Genomic DNA, 22,831 nt, shown 5'->3' with positions numbered 1-22,831 from the left:
AAGATGCCAGGCAAGCGGCAGCATAAATACGTTAAAGAGGAAGGGTGAAATCACCGATCCCTGAGGCACTCCACGGACGGGCGTAAAATGGCCATAACTGGCTCCACCAATCTGTACTGAAAATGATCTTTTAGTCAAGAAGGTCCGGATAAAAGAGCCGACCTTTTCCGGGACGATTAGGCTTTGGAGAACCTCCCGGATAGAGCTGTGGCTGACGTTGTCATATGCCTTGTGAATGTCCATGGCAAGCAACGTCCGAACTTTGCGAGATCGTCCGCCAAGTAGCACCATTGATGTAAGTGATCAAGTCCATCCTCTGTGCCCCGACGAGGTCTGAACCCAATCTGTGCCGGGTGGTACCACCGGTAAGTGTCCATCAACCCCTGAAGTTACGTAGCCGCGTTCGCTCCAACAGTTTCCACAAGGTGCACATTGATGCGATTGGGCGCAAATTGGGGAGATGCTCGGGTGGTTTGCCTGGCTTCGGTATAGCGACGATATCTGTCCGGAGCCATGACTCGTATTTGGCCCGAGAGCCACACCTCATTGATGGAATCGAGGAGACGGTTCAGGGCCAAATCGTCGAGGTTCATATAAACCTCGTACGTAACGCCGTCTGGGCCGGGAGATGACCGAAGTTTCCCCTGGTCTATCGCAGCCAGGAACTCTGCCATGGTGAACGCCGATTGCATTCCACGGACCGCGCCATCAGAAGGAGAGGCACCGACGTGGCGCGGTAGAGGAAACGGGCACGGGTTGCTAGCAGGAAGGTTGTCAAAGGCGAGGTACAAGGCACGTCGTTCAGCTAAAAGTGGTGCAACAAAACACGTCGCCCGCGGCCGCCGTTTGCGGGGCGCGCAACGTTGAATAAATTTTATGTTCCAAGTGATGCATTGATCGATGACTAAATTTATTTTACAGGAGCTGTAATTTATTGCCACTTGCCACTTGCCACTTGCCACTTGCCACTTGCACTTGCACTTGCGTCACTGCCTACTTAGCTGCCCGTAAGGCGGGCGATATGCCTTCTTTGGTCCTCTGGAGCGCGGCGCGGCATGGCCCCAGAGCACGCACCAACATCAATTGCTGTAGCTACAGGCATGAGCGGCGAATGGCAATTGTGGGTCACCTGACAGTTTATCGGTGCTTAGGTTAAAAATTAGTATGTAATTTGTGCTCAACCAGCAGTGCTTCGGAGAAGATAAAATTTGTTCAATGTTGCGCTCCGCGCAAACGGCGGCCGCGGGCGACGTGTTTTGTTGTACCAGGGATAGCAGAACGACGGCGATGGTCACGCGGCGCCACAGGGGCTGCCGTGAATATCGAAAGAATGTCGCGGGCACGCCAAGGATCAGAGATGCCCCGTAACTAATAAAGGACAGGTGTGCGCAAAGCGCACCTAGCAAGCCAGTTCCTTGAGCCTCAACCCGGGGCCCGCTGGCTGCAGATGGCGCAGCAATGCAGTTTTGCGCCGCTCGGCCACGCGCTGCCCATCCCGCAAACTTTTGCTGGCGACTGTACATGTTCGAAACGCCCGCAGTGATCCGCATGAGTGTTAACCATGCAACTAGTACGACTTTGTACTTATCGTTAATTAGAGAACGTCGCGGGCGGCTGCAAACCAAAGTAGTCAAACTTGGGTCTCAAAGCGGAGTGGATGAGAGCCGCAGCAAGGTGTGCGCACTTCTCTGACAGCCCTGGTGCGCACCACCTCGGCCCTTCTCCGATTTTTGCCTCGCTAGAGAGGTAGCTAATCTTGAGCGAAATGCGATGCAGTTCCTCGCTCACACCCTACGTTTGCGTGCACATAGCGACGATCTCGGCGTTGTCATCGCTCTGATCGTTGACGAGCCAGATCAAGATAAAGTCGCCGATTCAAATCATGCGCTCTTCCTCGCCAAAACAACGCGAATCAACGCTACAGTCTAAGAGTCTTAGTATGGCAGCAGGCGAAGCTGAGAAGGCGGACCTGTTTTGCGACGCCATTTTGCGTGTTTTGACTGATATTGCCACACTGCGTCGCGGAACTTGGAGTTGTGAATAAGGCGCGTTTGTCATCCTATTCACGCGTCTGTTCATAGCGCAGTCAGGAGCGCGTTTCGTACCTCCCGTTGCAGCGAAAGAGTTCGTGTCTCGAATTCCGGCACCACCGCGTCGATCGAAGTTTTTCTGGCGATGTCATTTCCGTGACGGATGTGACGTCAGTTAGATCTTGGTTGACCGCGGCATAAAACCCTTTCGTGTTAAAAAACAGACTGGTGGCACGCGCCGCAGCTGCCCCAGAATCAGAGTTCTGCGCAGCTACGGTGCACCTACTCTACTCACGTGCCATCACGTTTACTAGCCGTATACGGCACGCACTGGCTTAACCTTTGTTCCACCGCTAAGAATATGAATAGGCAGTCCATTGGTTACTCACTGGGCTGTCTATTCTGGATACCCGGGTTCAATTCCATCGGGTCACTTGTGTTTTTTATTTACTGTTTACAGCGGCGGTCATTTTCTGTACCCGACAACAATAAGAATAATTCTTCGCACAATGGGGCACTTAATACTCTCGCCTACAATGCTGGAGTTGTTTTTTGTTCTAATTAGCATTTCAAAACATACGGTGCTGTGATAGATAGAACATCGTGCGACAGAACAACACGCAGCAGACAATTCCCGCCAAAGCACCGCGAAAAACAGCACGGCATCAAAGCAGTATGACGTCAAAACAGCTCGTGGCAAAGCAGGAAAACTTCAAAACGGCACCGTGAAAAAAAAAAATGGTGCAGCTTGCGCTAGTGGTGCAAGGCTGGTGAAACAGCGGAACTGGGGGTCGACCTAGCTTCTTCCGCTATTGCTAAGTTTTGCTAGGTTTGGCTAGTCTTTGCTAAGTTGTGTTAGCTTTTGGGATGTTCTTGCTAGGCTGGACTAGGTGTTGAGGGGTGAGGCCAAGTTTAACCGGATTTTACAAGGCCGTTCAGGTTTCCCACACTGACAGTGGATCCCAGAGGGGAAGAAGCAGTCGGCCTTCTTCTATGCCGCGCGTTCCCCGAGTAGAGTTGAGCCGGGCTGCGAGGCTAGCTCTCGACGCTGCGGGTAGCTGGGCCCGACTAGGGTTGAGCCCTTCTGGAAGGTTAGGCCTGGAGTCTAGCACGTGCCCTCCGCTCTTTTTTGACGCACGCTACTTTCGCGCTCGCCCTCCTCGCCAGGAGAAGCTGCGTGCGTCTGTTTTCTTCGTATTTTTTTCGCTGACGCCATTGGACCAAGGTGAAGCTTAAGCACCTCCGCTGTTAAAACTAACGTTTCCGAAACGGTGTGCCATAACTACAGTGCAATACAACAACATGAGAGGTTGCTGTGGATTTCAGCGCGAGGTCACTATCATTCTTGCGAAAAATCCGTCCTGCGTGCCAAGCCAAGATGAGGAAAGGAATTCCGAGCGAGCTAGATCTCGTGTCCGTTGCCAGGAAACGCTTAGCGACAAGGCGCCGAGCCAACTAGAAAGAGGAGGCGGCGTCTCCGGTGCTAGGCAACGCCCAGGCGCGGTGCCGCCTATTTCGGCCCTCGCAACTCTTTGCTGCGGTAGGCGCCCGAGCCGCATCTCTGTGCTGCTTTCCGCTGTCGGGCGACCACCCGCGTGGATGTCTGCGCGACGAGGCTTGCGCTCAGGCCCTTGTATATTAGCTTCGCGCAGAGGGCTGTAACCTCAATGACAACCACGGACGTACCATTACCGGAAGCAACGGGAATCTACCGATAACGCTGGTGTAGAAAAGCTGGAAGCGGATCAGAGCACTGATGTCTTGCGTAGCCTTGCCATGCTGAACCGGTAGCGGCCACGGGGACATCTACAGCTCTCGTGCTACCATTGAAATCACCGGTGGAATGGTCATGAAGTTGTGGATTGTCCGAACTTCTTTGCCAACTCGCATATGCCTAACCACCTGTAACACAGTCCATTATCATCTTCATCGTCATCATCATCTGCCTGCGGATGTCCACTGAAGGACCAAGGCTGCTTCTACGTTCCTCCAGCCGCTGCTGTCTTTAGGTTCCATATTCAATTCCTTGCCACCAAATTTTTTTATTTCATTCCTCTATAGAATTAATGGTCTTCCTGTTCTTCTATTCCCGTGTCTTGGTGTTATCTAGGCCTGATGATTCACCGATTGTCAGCTTTTCGCATTGCGTGCCCAGCCCAAGTCCACGTCTTCCTATTAATTTGAGATACGGTTGCTTCCACCCAGTTTCGTCTTTGATATAGGATGCTGATTTCTATATATTTGCGCGCTACCGCTGTCATTCTTCTTTCCATTGCACGTTGGACTGACACAAGTTTTTGTTCAAAGCGCTTATAAAGGCGCCAAGTTTCTGCCTCATTATCCCCCGCCTCCCACCAGCCCATATCATTTCTGGGCCAGATTTCTTTCTCGGGTTTGGGATCAGCACGGGCAACTCGCGGAACAGTATCAGATTCATCCACTTCTTTATCATTTTATTGCGTACGCTATAGGCGAGGATTTTTGTGTATCTGTCTGACATTCGTTTCGATTTCTTCGTATTCACATTTAATCATATTACGGAGCTTTCTGTGTGCAGTTCCTTATGCATTTTTGCGGTTGTTCTCCTCATTTATTGAATAAGATTAAATCGTCAACAAAGCAGAATCTAAACCACAATTGTAATCTTGCTAAACCAAGAATTACCAAGACTAACCAAGGGGCAGCACCTCGCTGTCGCGCTAAACTCGAATCTACCTCACGAAACAACGCGTTTTTTTGGGACTGTTGGTTACCACACAATAAAATCACTGCACATACCTCGAGGCCACAGAAAATAGTTGTTCCTCTTCCTTTGTGGTTAGAACTACGTACGGGCCGTGTAGGTAATGCGCGAGAGGATGAAGGTCTGGACCAATCTGGTGGTGCCCTGCTCTTTCAGTCCTCTCTGTCTGTTGGCCACCCTGCGTAGCATTTCAGTGACTTGTTCTGTGGTCGTCTTGAGTTTTTGAATCAGGCCGGTGATCTTTGTGTCCTCCAGAATGTCAATCCCAGAATTCGCATCGCTTTGTAGGCTTTGATAGGATGACCTTCCAGCATGATTTGGTTATTGTCCTTGTCTTTCTTTCTTCCTCTCCTGCGCACGACCAGAAGTTCCGATTTTTGCGGCTCACATGTTAATCCGTACTCCTTAGCGTACTCATTGACAGTATCGGTTGCTTGCTGGAGAGTGTCTGGACCCAATGGAATCTGTGCCCGTCCATATAATAATATCTTCGGCATAGAGACCGTGTGTTATGTTGGGAATTGTCTAATCGATTGGGCGCTCGTGTGAGAGTGTCTCTCGGCGACCGCCCAGCGTCATCGGCGCACGGTTTCAAGTCAAGCATTCTTACTTGGGAGATTGGCCAAGATTGGCCAAAAAGAAAAAAAAACTCCAGCGTTCGCCGTAATCGTGGCAACACTTGCTCGGAACGAGAAAGACAGGTCAGAGCGTACGCCCCTCCAAGGTGACGTTGAATGATTATCGCTTCCAAAAACATAAAGGAAGCTCACACATATAGCAACAATGATGGAGTAAAGGTCGTCGCGGCAGCAGCAAAGAAGCCAATCGGCTGCAATAGTGGACTTAAACCGTCTTGGTGGTCGTGAAGGTTGCGTAAAGCTTCGTCAGATTCATGTCTTACGCGTTAGCGTGAGCTTCCTTCGTTTGTTTTTAATCAGAAGGAATATCTGTGAGGCAGTACAGTTCTTGAGAACATGATTTTCATTCTGTCAGCGATTCGATCAAGTGGAGAGAGGTTCACGAGGGAAGCATAAGGACGACGGCGTGTCTCATGAAGGCTAGTGGTGGAGGTAAATCCCTGTCAAAGAAACCCAGACGAAAGCATGAAAAAAACTCTTGAAAGGACTTCAAAGTAGTTTGAACGGCTAAGAGCTTGCGTTTATGTTTATTGCGCTATTTAGCCGTACGCGCTAAACAAATTCTTGGAGCAAAATCTCGACCAGGATGTTGCCTCGAACTGAGGAACAAATTAGCTATTTTTTGCACAGCAAGGATCTTAATTCGGCAGATATTTGTGCCCTTTGTTATCAGCGTTAGCTTTTAGCGGTGCCAAGCCAGGCTCTGAAAAGCGCGCTCTGTTTTGGCGGAGCTTTCGAACAATTGGCGCTCAAAAGAATAGAAATTTCGACGCTATTTGTGGCGCTCACGGTCATGCGAGCTTAAGCAAATAAGTTCGGGCTTCGCGAACACGCCAGAGAGATCGTTGAAGCTGTTTCAATTCTGTTTCGCAAGCCGTGACTACTGTCCGCCCTTTACAATATGCAGAACACCGGCCCAAAGCCGACAAGTACAGGGAAGGTGCGCCGAAGTTTGCTCGGAAGCAGCGCAATCAGAACCCTTTCAAATCTTTTTTGCCTCCCGTTCGTTCAGCAGTTCGCACAGAGAGGTGTACGCTTTGCATTGCTAATTGGCTACGAGAAATAAATGGCTTCGATTCGTTTCCGAGCCATCTCCTAGTTTTTGTGTGCTTTTTACATTCATCTGGCGATTGAAAACCTCGCTAGTTTTGTTGCTCTTCCTATTTTCGATGCTTGTTTGTCGTGTTCCCAATGCTGAAGGTCACATCCTCAAAAAAAAAAAGGAAAAAGAAACGGGAGCATAATAAGTACAACTAATGACAGCACAAGGTATGCGGAAGCCCTTTTTCCATTTTAACGGCAAATTATCAAATGATATAAATGTTTTGATTTCCTTCCTTCTTGTGCAAATGGTTCATGGGGGCGACATGACGGTGAAAAGATTAATTGAAAAATAATTCTTCCTGATTATAATCACTGCGGAAAACGCGAGGCTCTCATTATTTCGTAGAGCGCTCGGAGTAGTTAGCTGGTACGAATAAGGGCCTTTTTGCGCTTTTTCCCCTTGTCTCTTCGTTTCTGTGAAACAAGACGTGAGCCCAAAAGACACAAAAATCGAAGCCTGTGCAAAAGGAAAAAAAAACAGAAAAAGACGTTAATCAAGTGCTGTGCTCGAGCTACCAACGTGAAACATGAATGAGTTAAACGCATGTGGGGCGTCGAGTGGATGGCTATGATGAACAAGCACGGTGTCTAAAGCATACTGTTTGAACGTCGTGGCTTTGTTTTGTTTGGTTACATAAAATAATGCATTTATACCATCCCCATTAACATCTAGAAGGAGGGATAATGATTTCTGTATGATGAAAAAAAGAATCCCAACTGGGGTGGCACGCAGGAGCCTAGAAGGTGGGAGCAAAACTCCTAGCGTCAATCCTGAGAAAGCGAATTCATTCGCTACTTGTGTCGCCTTTCCAAACCTAGTAAAAAAAATAATGAAGCACCAGCTACAGTGTAGCGCAACGTAATACGAAGCATCTGGTACCAGGTATTGGTATCTGGCCAGTACCAGGTATCTGGTACTGGCATCTGGTAATACGATCTGGTACCAGAATGACACAATGTGGATCGCGTAGACGTCGAACGTCGAATGAGAACAGACCCTGTCGCAGGCAGTGCGTTAGGTTCGGACGGGTCGTTAGTGAAATTCTTCACGAGTTTGCGGTCCTTACCCTAAGGCATTATGCTGAGTGAATACGTTGAGGGACAATTAATATCAACGTAGAGCGTCCACGACTTCGCGCTTGCTTCTGCCCGAGGCCCCCTCGACGCTGTTCCAGACGCTCGCGCATGCTCTTCCGCTTTCGTTTTTGTGTGGCAGCACGAACCTCAAGCGCCTTAACAGCGTGATCCTGCTTACGTCGGCGGTATTCGAACTTGAACAGCGCCTTCAGGAGGGGAATTTTGGCGGAAACTGAGCTTTTATGGAGACATGCGCGACAGATTTGTGTTGACAAACCAAATTCACCTCACCCTCCCTCCATCCCTCCCGTCTGGGTTTGAAAGTAAAATTGCGAGCCAGGACTTCCCTCCGTTGGCTACCTTGCAAAAACCCTTCTAGATGCCGCGAAATCGGGGGTGAAGCGGATTGTTCCGCATTTAAAAGAATGAAGGAAGTAGTTGAGCGCAACGTGGTGCGAAGCACTCTTGGTTTGGTAGTAGAACGACGCTACGACTCATGCATCCGATAGACGTTCGAAAAGAACCGTAGCGTTTCGCAGACCACACAAGCGCTACCGAACGTGTTGTGGCGGTACGTATAGTAAGGTGGTTCTCGAAGTAGCAGCCTGGTACTGTACGTACGCGGCGGCTAGGTGGACACGGGCTATCGGGCAGCTCCATGCCGGCTACTGGCCGACCCCTCGACGCTGCATCGGAACGGCGTCCCATTCTTGCGGTGTTTGTATGGGTGGCTTTTCGCTCGTCTGTGGTGTCCCGCGTTCATTCGTGTATTACAGTGTTATCCTCACACGTTTTAGGAGCATAATGACGGCGGGGAGCCTCAGCGCCCTCACGTGTGCGCTCGTCGAACTAGGCCTACGTGAGCTGCTTCTTGAGGCAGATCATTTTGTCGGGGATGAAGCTGAATGTTGACGAATTGCATTAACTCTTACAGAAAAAAAATACTATGAAAATTATAATTAGCATGACTTTTAGGGATTTAGTAAAAGGCACTTCTTATGGGTTGGGAATGCGAAAGCATTAATGCCCAGATGAATGTTTCGCCAAGCGTTGTCGAAGGGCTTTGCTATCTCGCCGCTGAAGGCGCTTTTGCTTTGCGATCCACCATAACTCTTTAGAATGGCTTGCATCTGCCTCGTACGCTTTGCACCGCTCCTTGTTCCTGCCGCCATGCAATGGGAGAGTCGACGACGATGGTGAGTTTCGCTGCACCTTCTGCTCCCTGCATCTTCTGTGTACTCGCGTTAAGAGGAGCCCTCGTTACTGCCGAGTTTGAGCTCGCTACGTTGAACGCCTCTTGAAGGGGCTATTAGAACCGCCGATACCAAACGCCGGCTTGGCATTTGCAAATGCATAAATGACGCAAATTATTCCGTTTTTTGTTGAGTTCATAACGACTCAAACCTCACAAAACTGACACTTTACATTCTTTGTTTCCACATTATTCTTTTTAGTTTTCGGCAATACGCAGTTTCATCCCATAAACACAGTAAATTTGTTTAGCAGCTCTTGGGGCTCCTTAATTGGTTACTTCCGCGCCAACAAAAAACCACCACAATCATAATCATCATAATCATCATCATCATCGTCATCATGAACATCCGCATCAGTTATGCATACGTACCAGAAGACGGATACGCCTAAAGAGGCTGCACCGACAAAAATGTCCGCACGTTCGCGAGCCTTGGGCCTTGTTTTTCGGCAGCGATGCTACAACCAGTCGTACAAGGGAACATGTATCGGTCCTGTAGGAATTCCGAGAGGGCCTATTTGCTGTCATAATTCTTCTATCCAAGCAAAGAAAATGCTTTCATTGAGAGAACGATTAAACCAATGAATTCTCAAGGTAAGTGGCAAAAGTAACTTCCGCACAGATATGGGAGGCATTGCACCTGTTAGCACCGGCTAGTGTGTATACGTGCCACAGCGTCAGAAAAAATTTGCGCTCATCCCGAGGCAGAAGAGAATCCAGTCTCGGAAGAAATCATTAAAAGAGCCAGGTGCCCACAAATCCCTCCCCAAAGCATTGCAGAATAGCACGCGCGCTCACGAACCGAATAAGTGGTGATTCGCCGCCTACGGTGATCAGAGACAGCAATATGCTCGTATTGCCGGACGCGTTTCTTAAATCACCTCCGGCGGCTGTGAATGCGTACATCTGTGATGCTCTTAAATGTAACACGAGAAAAAAGTATACATGCGTGTTTTTGACACATTAATTACTGCGATTTTTTTTAATTGCCCACAGACTCACGCCATGATCAATGAGGCTTTAGGAGCGGTGCCAGAACCGATGGGTTCCGTAGTATCCAGAGGGAGAAGAAGGCCATACAAGTATTCGCCCCGAGCGCGAACACAGTCGGCCCCTGGCGGCGGCGGGACGAACCGCTCCTAGTGTGGATGGCGCACTCGCGTCGTCTGCTTTTTCACGTTGCGTGCGGCGCAAGACGCGTGCTGCACACGACAAAACAACCAATATGTGTGCTCGTTTGTCAGTAAGCAATGACATGTTTATCTCTGCTTCCGCATTTCCTCTAGAAACGCAATAATCAGCGGCCGTTGCGGGTTAATGCGCTGGTTTAATTCCACGAAACATCTTCGCCCTGGTCACCGCTTGAGTGTTTGCTTCCACACATTGCACTTTTTTTTGTTTGTTGAGTGCAGTCGTCTGCCGTTGCGGGAACGTCGAAGGGTGCTTTTTGAAGGTGGTGTGGTGATTATTTAAAGGATAAAAGTTTAGTACGCGAAACGGGTAAGAAGCGACAAGACCTGTGAATATGCGTGCTTATAGAAAGAAGAAACAAACAAAAACATTTACACTGCACACGACCCTTGCGCTATCGTCCGTACATTACCGGACACGTATTTTACACCCGCAAGCGCCTGTGTGATCGTGTCCTTCCCGTAGCTTTTCTAAAATAAATACCATTTTTGGACAGTCGTTGTTTATACTGAGGAGGAGGAATAAACATTTATTCAACTGTATCGAGTTGCTAATTTGACGTATTATTTAAAATACGTTTCTGTGGATGCGCAAGGGTATTTAGGGGGGATTTTTCGGTAAAATTCAGCAGTTGTAAGTTTGCGTCTGTCATGTGGCATTTCGTGTGTCATTTTCATATATATCATTTTCAAATCCAACATCAATTACCTTGTCGAGAAACGTGTCTCACTCAGCATAACCAAAGCCTAATATTTTCACGTCTTAACCTCTTGAGGTGGAACTAAGTTTAAAGAAAAAGGAGAAAACGCGTAATATAATGCACGTTGTTGTCCACATGTGTGAGGGGTGGGTGCCATGACTCGCTGATTTTTTTTTTTTAATTTTTTCCCACAATGCTTGCTTTCAATACAATTTTGAAAAAGGCGAGCCACAATTCCTGGACAATCCGGGACCAAAGGGGGGTGAATCAGTTTTGAAAATACGTACTGCTTTTTCACCGCTACAGAACACGGCGCCTAGTGTAGTTTCGATTGTAATACTTATAACCATAGTTTGGCTTTTCGCGTTACATGCGTTCTCTTCTCGCTGCTCTTGCAACGTTGGCAGGACCCCCCCCCCCCCTCCCCGAAAAAAAAAACTAAATGCACAGAATTTCATTTTTAAACCAATCCTCAAGAATTAAATACCAAGACAAAGGCGATATACAGTTTGTAAAACAAAGTAATTACCGGGAACCCGTTGCGCTGATTCGCAACCAGAAATAAAAAGGAAATGTTTTACTACATCTGCAACAGCGCAACTTCATTTATTACCATCTTTTCAATTCAATTCAATTCGCAATTCAATTCAATTCAATTCGCAAGTTCACTTGCGACGAAAGCCGTAAATAATTGATCCGACACCGTTATTCATCAAACCTTCCTTCAGAGTCGTTAAAATTTCATTTAAACGACCCGTTAGAGCGGTTACATTTATATCTCTGCGCTGATCAAAATTCAGTAATTTTATGTTGCCTTTTGAACACACAAAAATATCGTAAGCTCTTAGAATTTCGGTGCAGTTAAGTAGTGATATTATTTTAGGGCATCCCACAAATGCAAGAATGCGTCATGCTACCAGTGAAAGCGATTGAGATTGCCGTTTAAACTGAATTTCAGAGATCGAGGCTTCCTGATTTGTTTCTATTTATGCTTTTATTGAAGGCTCAAAGCCATAGTCTGGAAAGATCGAGCTTGCTACGAGCCACAGCGTACAAGTTCATCGTCACAATTACGGCCATTCTGATAATCCCGATGAGTCGTTGCTTTTTTTGACGTAGTAATGAAAACTGACTCCCGCTTCCATACTATACAGTAAACATTGAGAAACCGAACTACAGCATACCACTCTGTTTGCACCTTTCGTGCGCACATACGGCGGGAAAAAGGCGCGAAGAGCGCCCACAGTGTGCATTCTTACGGGCCGCTCAGCGGAGCATCCACACTAGCAGCGCGACGCTGTCGCCACCTACATGTCGAGCTCGCGGCGAATAGAGTTGGCCATAAACTCTTGTTTCTGCGAGCCCTTTCCTTGCAATATATGCCGAAACCGGCATACCGGCGGTACCTTTCTGCATAAATATTAGTCACATTTATAGGGAAGGAAAAAAATAGGCCTGGGTGGCTACACCTTAACGTATACCTCAAAGACAAACTTGTATTGTGTCTGCATGGTATAGAAGTCTATTTTATTCGAAATATTTAGTGTTCTATAGTGCCCCCAGCCCTTGTCCGTCAGCAAACGATGCTTTGTGCACTGAGAAATTAATCAATTTAAGTTAAAAGTTTGATTCTTCCGCCAAATCGTGTGTTTCGTCACGTCTACGATGAAGTAACCAGGACAGGTCTTCAAGCGAACGCTAATACGTTGTTTATCTGCAGCAGACTGCGGAAAGGCTTGTTTACCGTCGGTCCTCCTAGATGGAGCCATCATACTGCGCAGGAGCGCTGTCCGTCCTCTGCTTCTGACCGTATTCGCACCTGGCTTGTTTTTGTTGCGGTTGGTAGTAATCGCTTCGAGGAACGTTGGGTATGCTCAACAAACAGGACCACGTCAGGCAATGTATCTTACGCCAATCGGCAAGTGTTGTGTCAGACAACCCAAAAGTGCCGTACTGCTGAGCAGCCATAACAAGCATAGTCAGCGCAGTACCAACAGCAGTACGCACTGGTGCTTCTATGTTTACGTGCACTTTCGTTACTTCTATTGTTTACCCCGCCATTCTCACTGCTATAAAATGAATGAACATTACATTTAAACTCAAACAGCTCATTCAGCAAGCTTATAAGCCCTGCCTAACTTCCGTTTGCTTTTGCCGGCCTCAGCCAATCGCACAGCTAGCGGGTCACATGGCCATTATCCTTTTTTTCCTAAGTATATAGCTTATTTGAGTGAAGATTGCGTTAAAGTGACCCTGCAACACTTTCCATAAGCGCTTTCACTCTTTCCTTCGCGTCTGGAACCAATGCGAAAGCTATAGTTATCGCCAACGCGGAGCGGCACTGCGTGATTTGCTCGTCGCACCAGATACGCCTTCCATTTCTGCTTCGTTTTTGTGGTTTTTTTTTTAAGTTGCTTTCGGAAAGCGCTCATTGCTACAACTGAAGGAAAACCGGCCAACAGCCGCTACATGGCCTTAGTGACGTAATTCGAGCTTCAGAGAACGTCAAGACCGGGAAAGAGAGAAAAATTTTTTGACCAAGTTCACAAATTATCTGACGAGCATAGAGCAGTAATTTTTGGCTTAGGTACTTTGCGACCCCCTAATCTAAGTACTGGGTGTGTTGTGTGACTACGTTCTGCAAGCATTTAAGATTTAAAAAAAAAATTGAAAAAAGTGTTGCAGGGTCCCTTTAAAAGCGGTGTCAGTCGTGTTCTAACGAGGCAGTCTTTCGAATCAGCCAAACTTGCATTTTATGTACACGGCCGCTTCAAGATTAACCGTTCCTGGCTGCCTTGGGTGAAAAGCAGCTGCAGAAATTGAAATATCATCGCCATTTCTGTTGGCGTGGATTAATATGCACGTACCAAAAGTATCCAACCGACATTTAGAAACGGTCGCTGCAGAATCTTCACATCATCGGCGTTAAGAACGGTCAGCTATAACGCGTCGAAGCGCGCCACGCATGCGCAACGGAACTCCCACTTGTTATCGGAGCGGAGCGGATTGTGAAAAATGGTAAGCCAGTTTTGAGATCCATTGAGCATGGGTGGCGCGCTCAGCCGCAAGCGGCGTTACCGGAGCGCATAGAGTTTCTTACAATATACACTAGAGAGGAATCTGGCGCTAGCTTCTATGCGGCCCCCATCAAGGCGGTGCGAGTCGTCATGGACCGCCATTACATCATGCGCTCGCCTTGCTTTCATCATTGGCTTGTATTGAAACGTTTCAGTGACCGCAAATTTAAACAAAATGCCGCAAAAACGCGAAGAATAGTGTGCAATTATGTAAGTGCAAAAAAAAAACAGGCTGTTTTAAAACTAAGGGAAAATTACACCATCTTCCCGTAGGGGAACCCTCGAAGCAGCCATGGGGTCGACTGAAGTTCCAATTAGTTTTCAGTTCGTAGTTTCCGTTGACGTTCAGCTTCGCGTGCCTTCGTTGTATCAGTAGCTTCTTGACGTAGTTTGAATGAGTAAAGGACATAAGGCGCGTTCATAGCACTTGCTCCCGTCTCGGTTTGTAGCGCAGTGGGAAGAGCGCCACGTACCTCCCGTTGCGGCCAGAGAGTCGTGAGATCGAAACCGGGCGCCGCCTGACTATTTATTTTTATAGTGGACTGCGCTGACGTCAGCCCAAACACTGACGGGGCTGAAGAGATGCGCATGCGCAGTAGAGTGCGGACGGCAGACAACAAGAGAGGGAGGGACACAGCCCCGAGCATGAGATGCTTCGCATCTACAAGGAAGTAAAGCCTATTTTTGCACGTACGGTTGCGCCTGCTAATCTGCAGGCCAAGGTGGTGGTTATGAACAATGTTAATATTTGGGAAGAAGCTCATTAGAGAATCTTATTTCATTAATTGTGCCATTATTGCAAATAATAAGTTGTTTGAAGAGTTTGAAAAGGTTTTTGAGCGTGCCTATGAAAACGTCGCCTTCATGGTGAACCAGTGGACCGACCATCAGCTGCAGTTTAGCAGAAAAAAGAAAACGCGCCGTTACACAGTCGCGGACGATGACAAGATAGGACGGGTACAGTCGCCCATATCTGATGTATCTTGTCTTTGTCGAAATACGTTTTGTTTCTTTTTTTCGTCAGCTACAAATTTCGTGGTGGCATATTTATTACCCGCGAAGCCATACGTCTTTCGACTGCGGCACGACCAACGTCAGGTACGACCACGCATTGCCTGCTGTTTCACCGAACACGGCTACCACAGAACGGGGAGGATTTCGGCTTCTTCGTAGCTCGTAGACGTGTTAATCAATAGTGAAGAAAGCAAATCCCAAAAAAATTCACAGCATATCCACGGGGTGAATGATGATGAGTGGGCGAAGCTCCTGAGGGGAAATCATCGGTAAAACCGTGACTCTTCAGTGAAAGTTCGCCCATTACATCTGTGTCCGAACGTAACGTCTAGAAATTAAGTCTCGCTTAAACCGCGCGTCGGCACCTTGGGGCTGAGCTCGCCTGATGCGTTTTGCAGACGCCTCACGAGCTCTCACTGCATCGGGGTCTGCCTGCCGATACGCGCGCTTTCTCGCCGCTTCCCGTTCTCTGACGTTTTGGAGATCCTCTTCGCGCCGCAGCCGTGCCGCTTCGCGTACGGCAGGGTCCTCGCGCCGTTGCCGTGACGCTTGGGCCTCTCGTTCTCGAACGCTGGGATCTTGGCGGCGTCGTCGCGCAGCCAGACGACACGCTTCGGCCTCCCGCTCTCGTACGGCAGGATCTTGGCGGCGGCGTTGCGCAGCTTCACGGAGCGCTTCTGCCTCGCGGGCTCGCACATCTGCAGCCTTATCCATCGGGCGACTCCGAGCGCGCGCCAACAGCGAACGGATTTTATTACAACGCTCCCCGCCATCTAGTAAACAATCCAAGAACTAAACTAGAGGTAGCCACGCCATCTAGTAAACAATCCAAGCGCATCTTTTCATCATATACAAGTACCGCCATCTAGTAAACAATCCAAGAACCAAACTAGAGGTAGCCACGCCATCTAGTAAACAATCCAAGAACTAAACTAGAGGTGGCTACATACATACGTCGAGGATGGACAGACCCACGCCCTAAGGAGCTTCGCTCCTAAAAAACGCTTAAGAATCCAATTGTCATACCAGGCCCTGGCCAAAAAATTACACCATGTTCCCATGTGGGAACCCTGAGGGGATGCAAGGCCATGGAGTAGTAGCGTATTAATTGGTTGTTAGAGTAAAGACACGTGTAGTAGCGTATTAAATGTCTTCTTTATTTATCGAGTAGTGGGGAACGTTTTGCGGCTTCTCGTTCTCGAAGCGAGGAATCCGCTGTTCGACGCTGGCGTTTCGAAGCGTGGTCACGTTGCCTAATGCCATCTGGATCAGCTACTCGCCGCTGGCGTTTCAAAGCGGCTTCTCGTTCTCGAAGCGAGGAATCCGCTGCTCTACGCTGCCGTTTACGTTCGGCGTCGCGAGCTCTCCTCTGCGGAGCCTTGTCTTCGGAGGTGCTCGCGGTTCTGACAGTGTGCTGGCTGGCGCTAGTTGAAGGTGTGCCAGCCAGTTCGCTGACGGAATCGTTGGCGTCCATTTCCAGTCATCGGACGGCGCAGTACCGAAGAAGCAACTGAGCGGAGCGCGGACGGGGTTTATTTGCAGAGCAGAGGAAGTGGAGAGGAGGAGCAGCGCGCATGCGCGTGATTGGACAGCTGGTGGGTAGAGGGGAGGAGGAGCAACGCGCGTAGCGCACAGGTGGTGTGGAGAGGAGAACGGGAGAGAGAGCGGCGTTATCACAGTTGTTGCGGAGAGGAGGAGAGGTGCGGACGCCGGACGACGGAGGGTCGACTAAGAGATGCTTTGCATCTAAAACTGTGGTCTTCCCATAAGCCCCACGGCGACATGAATTACCAGGTGTAGTTTCCTCTCTAGTATACTTACTAATAAACTCTGTGACCCCAACCGCCTGACGCGCGGCATCATAGCTGTCTGCACCGCAGTGATGAACTAAGCATCGAACACCTGCACGTTCCTCGCAATGCCACGGTTCGTACTGAAGATACCTTTTCCATTTTCAGATACGAGGCATGGGGTCTTGTGGCAGTCGGCTTATTGTCTTGCAAGCAAGAGTAGCCTTAAACTTAAGCTGCACGGTAAGGCGTAACAGGCACGGTGTTCACGAAACCTCGATACCTTGGTGGACAAGAAAATGAGCGACTCGAGGTAATTGGAATGGAACGGTCCGAAAAGCCGCAGTTGCGAAAAACATGTGAGGGTGACGCAACTGGCTGTACCGAGAGGTGCACGGAGAATAATAACTCTTAGCTGATGGGCACGCGTGTAATAAAGTTGAGATAACGGCTGCAGCTATATAACCATAGCTTAATTCTCTCACCAAGACCCGTCATAGAATGACCAATGGAAAGCCATTCTTGGTGATCCAAGGATTAAGGAAGCTGGAGCTGTGTCTCCTCGTCTTATCGGCACCTAGCTCGCGGAAGCCCTCGACCGTTTGTCCCCACTCGGTCTTGAAACTGCTCCTGCAAAAACCACGAAATGGTGAGAGAGAAGGAGATGAAACGTTTATTTGAAATAAAAGGTCTTGGTTGAACTAGGGTAGGTTCCCTCCTTCCAGGGCCCCCGTTTCCTTTGCCCCAGTCTTGGCCCTAAAGATCAGATAATTCTGAACCCCAGGGTCAGAGCTGGCCAGAGCTGCCCCCCCCCCCCCCCCCCCCCCATAGCTCATATAACTGGGTGTTGGTGTTTACTGAGGGCCATATAATACGACAACCCCAGGATGCATGGAATAGGGTGGATATTTCACCGCACTTATTACATGCGTTTGAGAATTTCTCGGGGAACATCTTCGATAGTCTGAGGATGTTGGGATAGGTGTTCGTCTGTATTTGTCTGAGAGACTGATGCTCTGCAGCTGTTAAGCTTTTATCTGGTGGAGGAAAGAGAGCTCTGGCTTTTCTTTGAATGTTGAGTCGCTCACCGAAGGTATTGGGGAGAGGGGTGAGTAAGCTAGGACTACTAGCTGAGCGGTTAGTAAGTTCTCGCGCAGCCTGGTCTGCTCTCTCATTACCCTCAAGCTCCTCATGTCCCGGTGTCCAAATGATGTTTTGGAACTTAGTAATATTTAGAGGTAAAAATTTTGTGAGCCTTTTGTGGATTCGGCCATTTATAAAGTTTTGTACGGCTTTCTTAGAGTCCGTAATTACTTGGAGGCTTTTTCCTTGGAATTCTGCATGCCTTACGGCGAATAGAAGGGCGCCAGTTTCGGCCTCCTCTGGGCTGGTGTTCGTTAATGTGAGGCAGTCCCTGATTACTCCTTCTTGGTCGACGATCACTAGGGAGGCATTGGTCTTGTCGCAAAAGGCAGCGTCTGTATATACAGCGTTAAGGTTTTTTTTTTTTTTTCTCAACTTTCTGCGTAGGAAATTGATCCTGGCTTTCCTTGTTATTATACGACGGGAGTAGCGCTCACAGCAAAGCCAAATGCCCCGTCGGGGACGCTAGTTCGGAAAGTCGTGCTTGCTACGGGGGGTAGGGGCAGGGCTGGATTAAGGTGGGGGCTACGGGGGCTGCAGCCCCGGGCCCCCAGCTGTCAGGGGCCCCGCTCGATCATATGAAAAAATATATATATTGAGTGTGCTCGCTGCCCGCATTTAAAGTTGGAGGTAGGAGCTTCAACCTCACCTTTACACCAAAGCTGACTCGTGACAGGTGGTGAGGAGTAAGGGGGTGGGGGCTCACGTTATGGTTGACAGCCTTCGAGTCCATTTCAATTTAATTTAGTTATTTCTACTCCCCTTTCCTGCTTTCCCGAGGTTTATGAGAAGACGTCTTGAACCAAAAGTCGTGGGTACACAGCTTGATCGGGCCTAATGAGCCACGTAAAAAAGGTCCCGAGCTCGGCTCCGGTATTTTTCGGCACAGGTCGTTTCGGCAGTCTTTTCGGTACAGGGACATCGAAGTAAGCGGACGTTTCGGCACGCGCACGTTTCGGTATAAGAAAGGGTTAGGCATGCAAATAATGAAATAATGTCTGAAGAGCATTATAATTGTTTAAGCCTGAGGGACGTTATATGTAATTATTGACAACGTAAGCACTGTCCTCGGGCTCATACACAGTTTCTGCCACAAATTTCAATGTATAGCGCTTGAAAAGGAAGTTCATTGCGATGACGACGCGTTCAATAACGCTAGCGGATTAGCTGAATCGCATAGCGTGATTGATATTGACTCGATATTCTCTCTGAATGGTCAGCGTATATGCGGTTATTTAAATGTTCAAAGGTTGTGTAGGCCACTCACGGGGTCGTTCGGTTTCAGCACGCGCCTCTGTGCTGCAGCCTCTGCAGGCTGTCTGAGCAACAAGCATTGCGGAAGCTACATATCCACGCGACTCTATTCGTAGCGTAATTCTCTAGGCGTCACTCCGTGCGGACACAGAGGCCACCGGGCCAGTTCGACCCTAGCGGCTCCCTTTGAGCTGGGGAATCAGCAGGCCTAGGCGGTGTGAAGAACTCAGGCGTGGGCGCCAAACAAAGCAACAACAACGTCTGTTTCCTTTCGGGATGACGAAATCTGTGTCCACTTAAAACCCCTTCGATGGCATCTTGAAAACCGACCTCCACCGCGACTTGGGGACGGTAAACTGTTTATCCCCGTGGGAGCTTTTCGCTTTGGAATGAGCCGCCAGACGGCGCGGCCAAAGGGCCAAAGAGTGGCGGCACGAGAGAAGAACCCCCCAAGGAGCGCGGGAAAACAGTGGACGCGGCAGACGTGTTGAGGACTTGAAAACGAGAGGTCCACCCATACTCGCCGCCGTCGTAGACCCCGAATCTAGTCGAGAAGCTTTAGCGTGTTTACACTGCCAGTTACGACTGAACAATGACCCGGCCGATCGACAACGAACTACTGACTGCTGGAACTGCTGCGCGGCACCGACGGGAGCAGCAGCGCGGGGGTGAGCAGATACATTCTATCCCTATTAAACTGTTGCCTCATGCCATCTCTCGTGCTCACCTGTCGCTTTCCAACCCAAAGGAGACCCGTTTATGCGTAACGGCTTGCCGACTAGCAAGACCATCACAGCTGCGCAACAGGAGTTCATCGCCGCTGAATTCCACGGCCATGCGCAAACCCATGCACGAAGCGGACCGCTGCCCAGCCTAAAAAGCGAAATTTTCCTGCTTATCGTCTTTGTACTAATCGTGCTGTGATATGAAGTTTGCGTTGCGCGACATGTGCGAAGTGAACCCCCCCCCTCCCCTCCACCCACCCAAACTCCTTCAAAGGCGCGTGTTTTAACCGCTGCGTGCTTTCTCGTCTGCGCGGGTAACCTACATGATTTTGGCCCGTAAGCCATGACGGCTAACTGTTTGGCAGATGTCTGTGAGTGACAGCTGCCTGCGCGGACTTTGAGCCCTCCCATATATGCAGGTGGAGTACTTTACAATAAATCTAAAACCTTACAGGCTTAATAAAATATGTTTTTTTGTAAGAAAATACTCTTCTATACCATGTCGTGTGCAGGCCAACACGGTGCTTCGATTAATTGCGAATCTGTGATAGACCAGCAATTAAATCATACTAACTTATACGCCTGATAAAATCCGTTATATAATACTAGACATCAAGCCAACAAATTAGTTTGCGGAAAGGATAAAATCATGTATAATTTATCACTGATAAGAGAGCATAACATGGGCTTCGAAAATTTTCGCATATTAAAGCGGAATCATCATCATCATCATCATCAGGGCCCCATGGACGCAGTAGCCCCGGGCCCCAAAGTTTCCTAATCCAGCACTGGGTAGGGGAAGGGGTAAAGAGGACTGCGTTGCGCAAAAACTTTCGGTAGTGCGCCTCCTGGGCTGCATACTGCATGATACCAGTTGCGTGCAGTGAACTGAGTTTACGAGGCAAAGCACGGACACATGTGAACTGAACTTGTTGTGCGAAAGTACTGCCCTCTTGTGCGTACCTATGTGTACGGGGTTATAGAGGTGTGCGGGTGATTCTGTGTGGTATTTTTACGGCGAAGCTGTCTATGGCAAGGTTCCGTGATTTTATGGTATCCGCGCGGAAAAACTCCCACCTAAAAAGGGAGAGGGCAAGAACCAACAGCAGAAGCAAACGCATATCGCCACTTGCGTCGGAGAGGAAACTTTCCCCTAAAAAGAGAGAGTGAAAGGGCCAAGTGAGCGTGAAAGACAAACGAATATCACCGTTTGCCTCGGAGCTGTGTTACAGGGACCGGAAAGTTCCCACGATGACGATGAAGTCCCGGAGTTGTTGGTGGTGTATCACAGCGACCACAAGTGATCACTTGAATCACAAAATAAAAGATACGAAAAGAGAAAATATCAAACACGGAGCCAATTGTGTATCTATCTCTTTGTACTTGCACGAACGATATACACGGTAATCCCGTAGCTACATAAAAAGAGTGTATTTACAGATCACTTAATCACTAAATCGACATTAACAACTCTACCAGATACCATAGCAGCTGCACTGCTTAACCACCTTCGCAGAGGGGAAGGGCCTATGATTTTTTTGTATGTTTGTTTGAGTTGGCGGAAATGTGAGGAAACCTTTTTAATAATCAGTTATTTTCTGGAATTAACAAACCTTACATAGAAGCCTTCTCACTCATAAAAAGTAAAAAGAAATCCAGCATGAAGCCATTCAGAGCCACGACGCAGGAATTTAAAATAACCCTTCAAAACAAATTCACACTTACAAACGAAGAGAACGAGGATAGAGTGGCCAGGCTAAATGACAACCTAACAACGGCAATCACAGAATCAGCAGCGGCTGTGGGAGAAGCAGCATATAGTGAACAATCTTGAAACCTATTTTAGAAAACGAAAGAATTGCGAACTGTAAGAACATTAAATTTTCGAGTACGGCGAATGAAATGGAATTAGCAGAGATGTCGAAATTGATTACCACAAGTCAGACAAACGAAATTCATGCGTACAACATGGCAATGATCAAGAAAACGATGGAAACAGAATGAAGCCTAAAAACGACAGCAAAGATGGTCCTGTAGTTCGTTTCCCCGAAGTCCGGTGTCTATCAGGAACCCAATCGCCCGGGCTCCGGTTGATTTGGCAGGAGGCTGGCAGGGCGATGGTGTTGAAGTTCTTGGAGATGGCGGTAGAATTGGCAAACTCGAGGCGTTGGGGTTGATTAAGTGAAACGGAAGTTTATATACAGCTATTTACAGTAAGATAACTGGGTACATGAGTAATAAAAAGAAAAACTTCAAACTGCAGCTAGACGCTAGCTCCGAGTGCGCACAAATCACTCGAACTCGTCAACTTCGTCTAACTCTCCTATTCTCGGAGCGTACACAAACCGCTCGAGAAACCACGGCCGAGACTCTGTCTCGCCGCAAGATCCGTCTAGTCGCCCGGTATGGCGCTGCACCCTAAACCTTCGACGCGATCTTAACCTCGATATGGGGGCTCACAAATCCCAACCTAGCTTTAACGGTCGAGACTCCTTGTCCCGCCGGGAACTGCCCAGCTCAGCACTCAGACAAGACCGATTTCTAACGGCCAAGTTCGGCCTTATAACACATCGAGATCACACTCTCTCGGGAACGGCCCTGTGGCGTTCGTACACGCGTAGGGGAGTGCCCAAACTCGCGTAGACAGCTGTCACTCAGCACGCCACGGAATATTCAATGAGGCGCCGCCACCTTTGGGTCAACGGCACGCTCGCAGACAAGCAGGTGCGTGCGACCCCGCGGGGTGAGAGCGAAAGGCGGCGACAGTGCACTGTGCCGGCCGAGGCACGTTAACAATGGTGTCTTGCGCGGCGCGCGCTTCGACGCCGGTATCCCACCACCTCCGCGCGTCACGCAGACGGTTCCCGGAATCCGGCGGCGCTGTCTGCTTTCTCAATGGGGGATTATCCCTGTGGTATGCGGTGGGCCAGACAATCCGTCTCCCGTGCACGCCGTGATGAATCGGCGACGGCTGCAGCGTAGAATCTACAGTGCTGAGCCACCAGACAGAGTGGCGGGTTCTCACGCGCAGCCCGGGCGCCTGGCCGCTGATCTCATAAGTGGACCTTACAACAACTAAGAAGAAGCTAGCTA

Source organism: Haemaphysalis longicornis, unplaced genomic scaffold (genome assembly GCF_048455015.1).
Source record: "Haemaphysalis longicornis isolate Haplotype H1 unplaced genomic scaffold, Haemaphysalis longicornis Haplotype H1 scaffold_1, whole genome shotgun sequence".
Lineage (NCBI taxonomy): Eukaryota > Metazoa > Arthropoda > Arachnida > Ixodida > Ixodidae > Haemaphysalis > Haemaphysalis longicornis.
Note: the sequence above shows the minus strand (reverse complement) of the source record.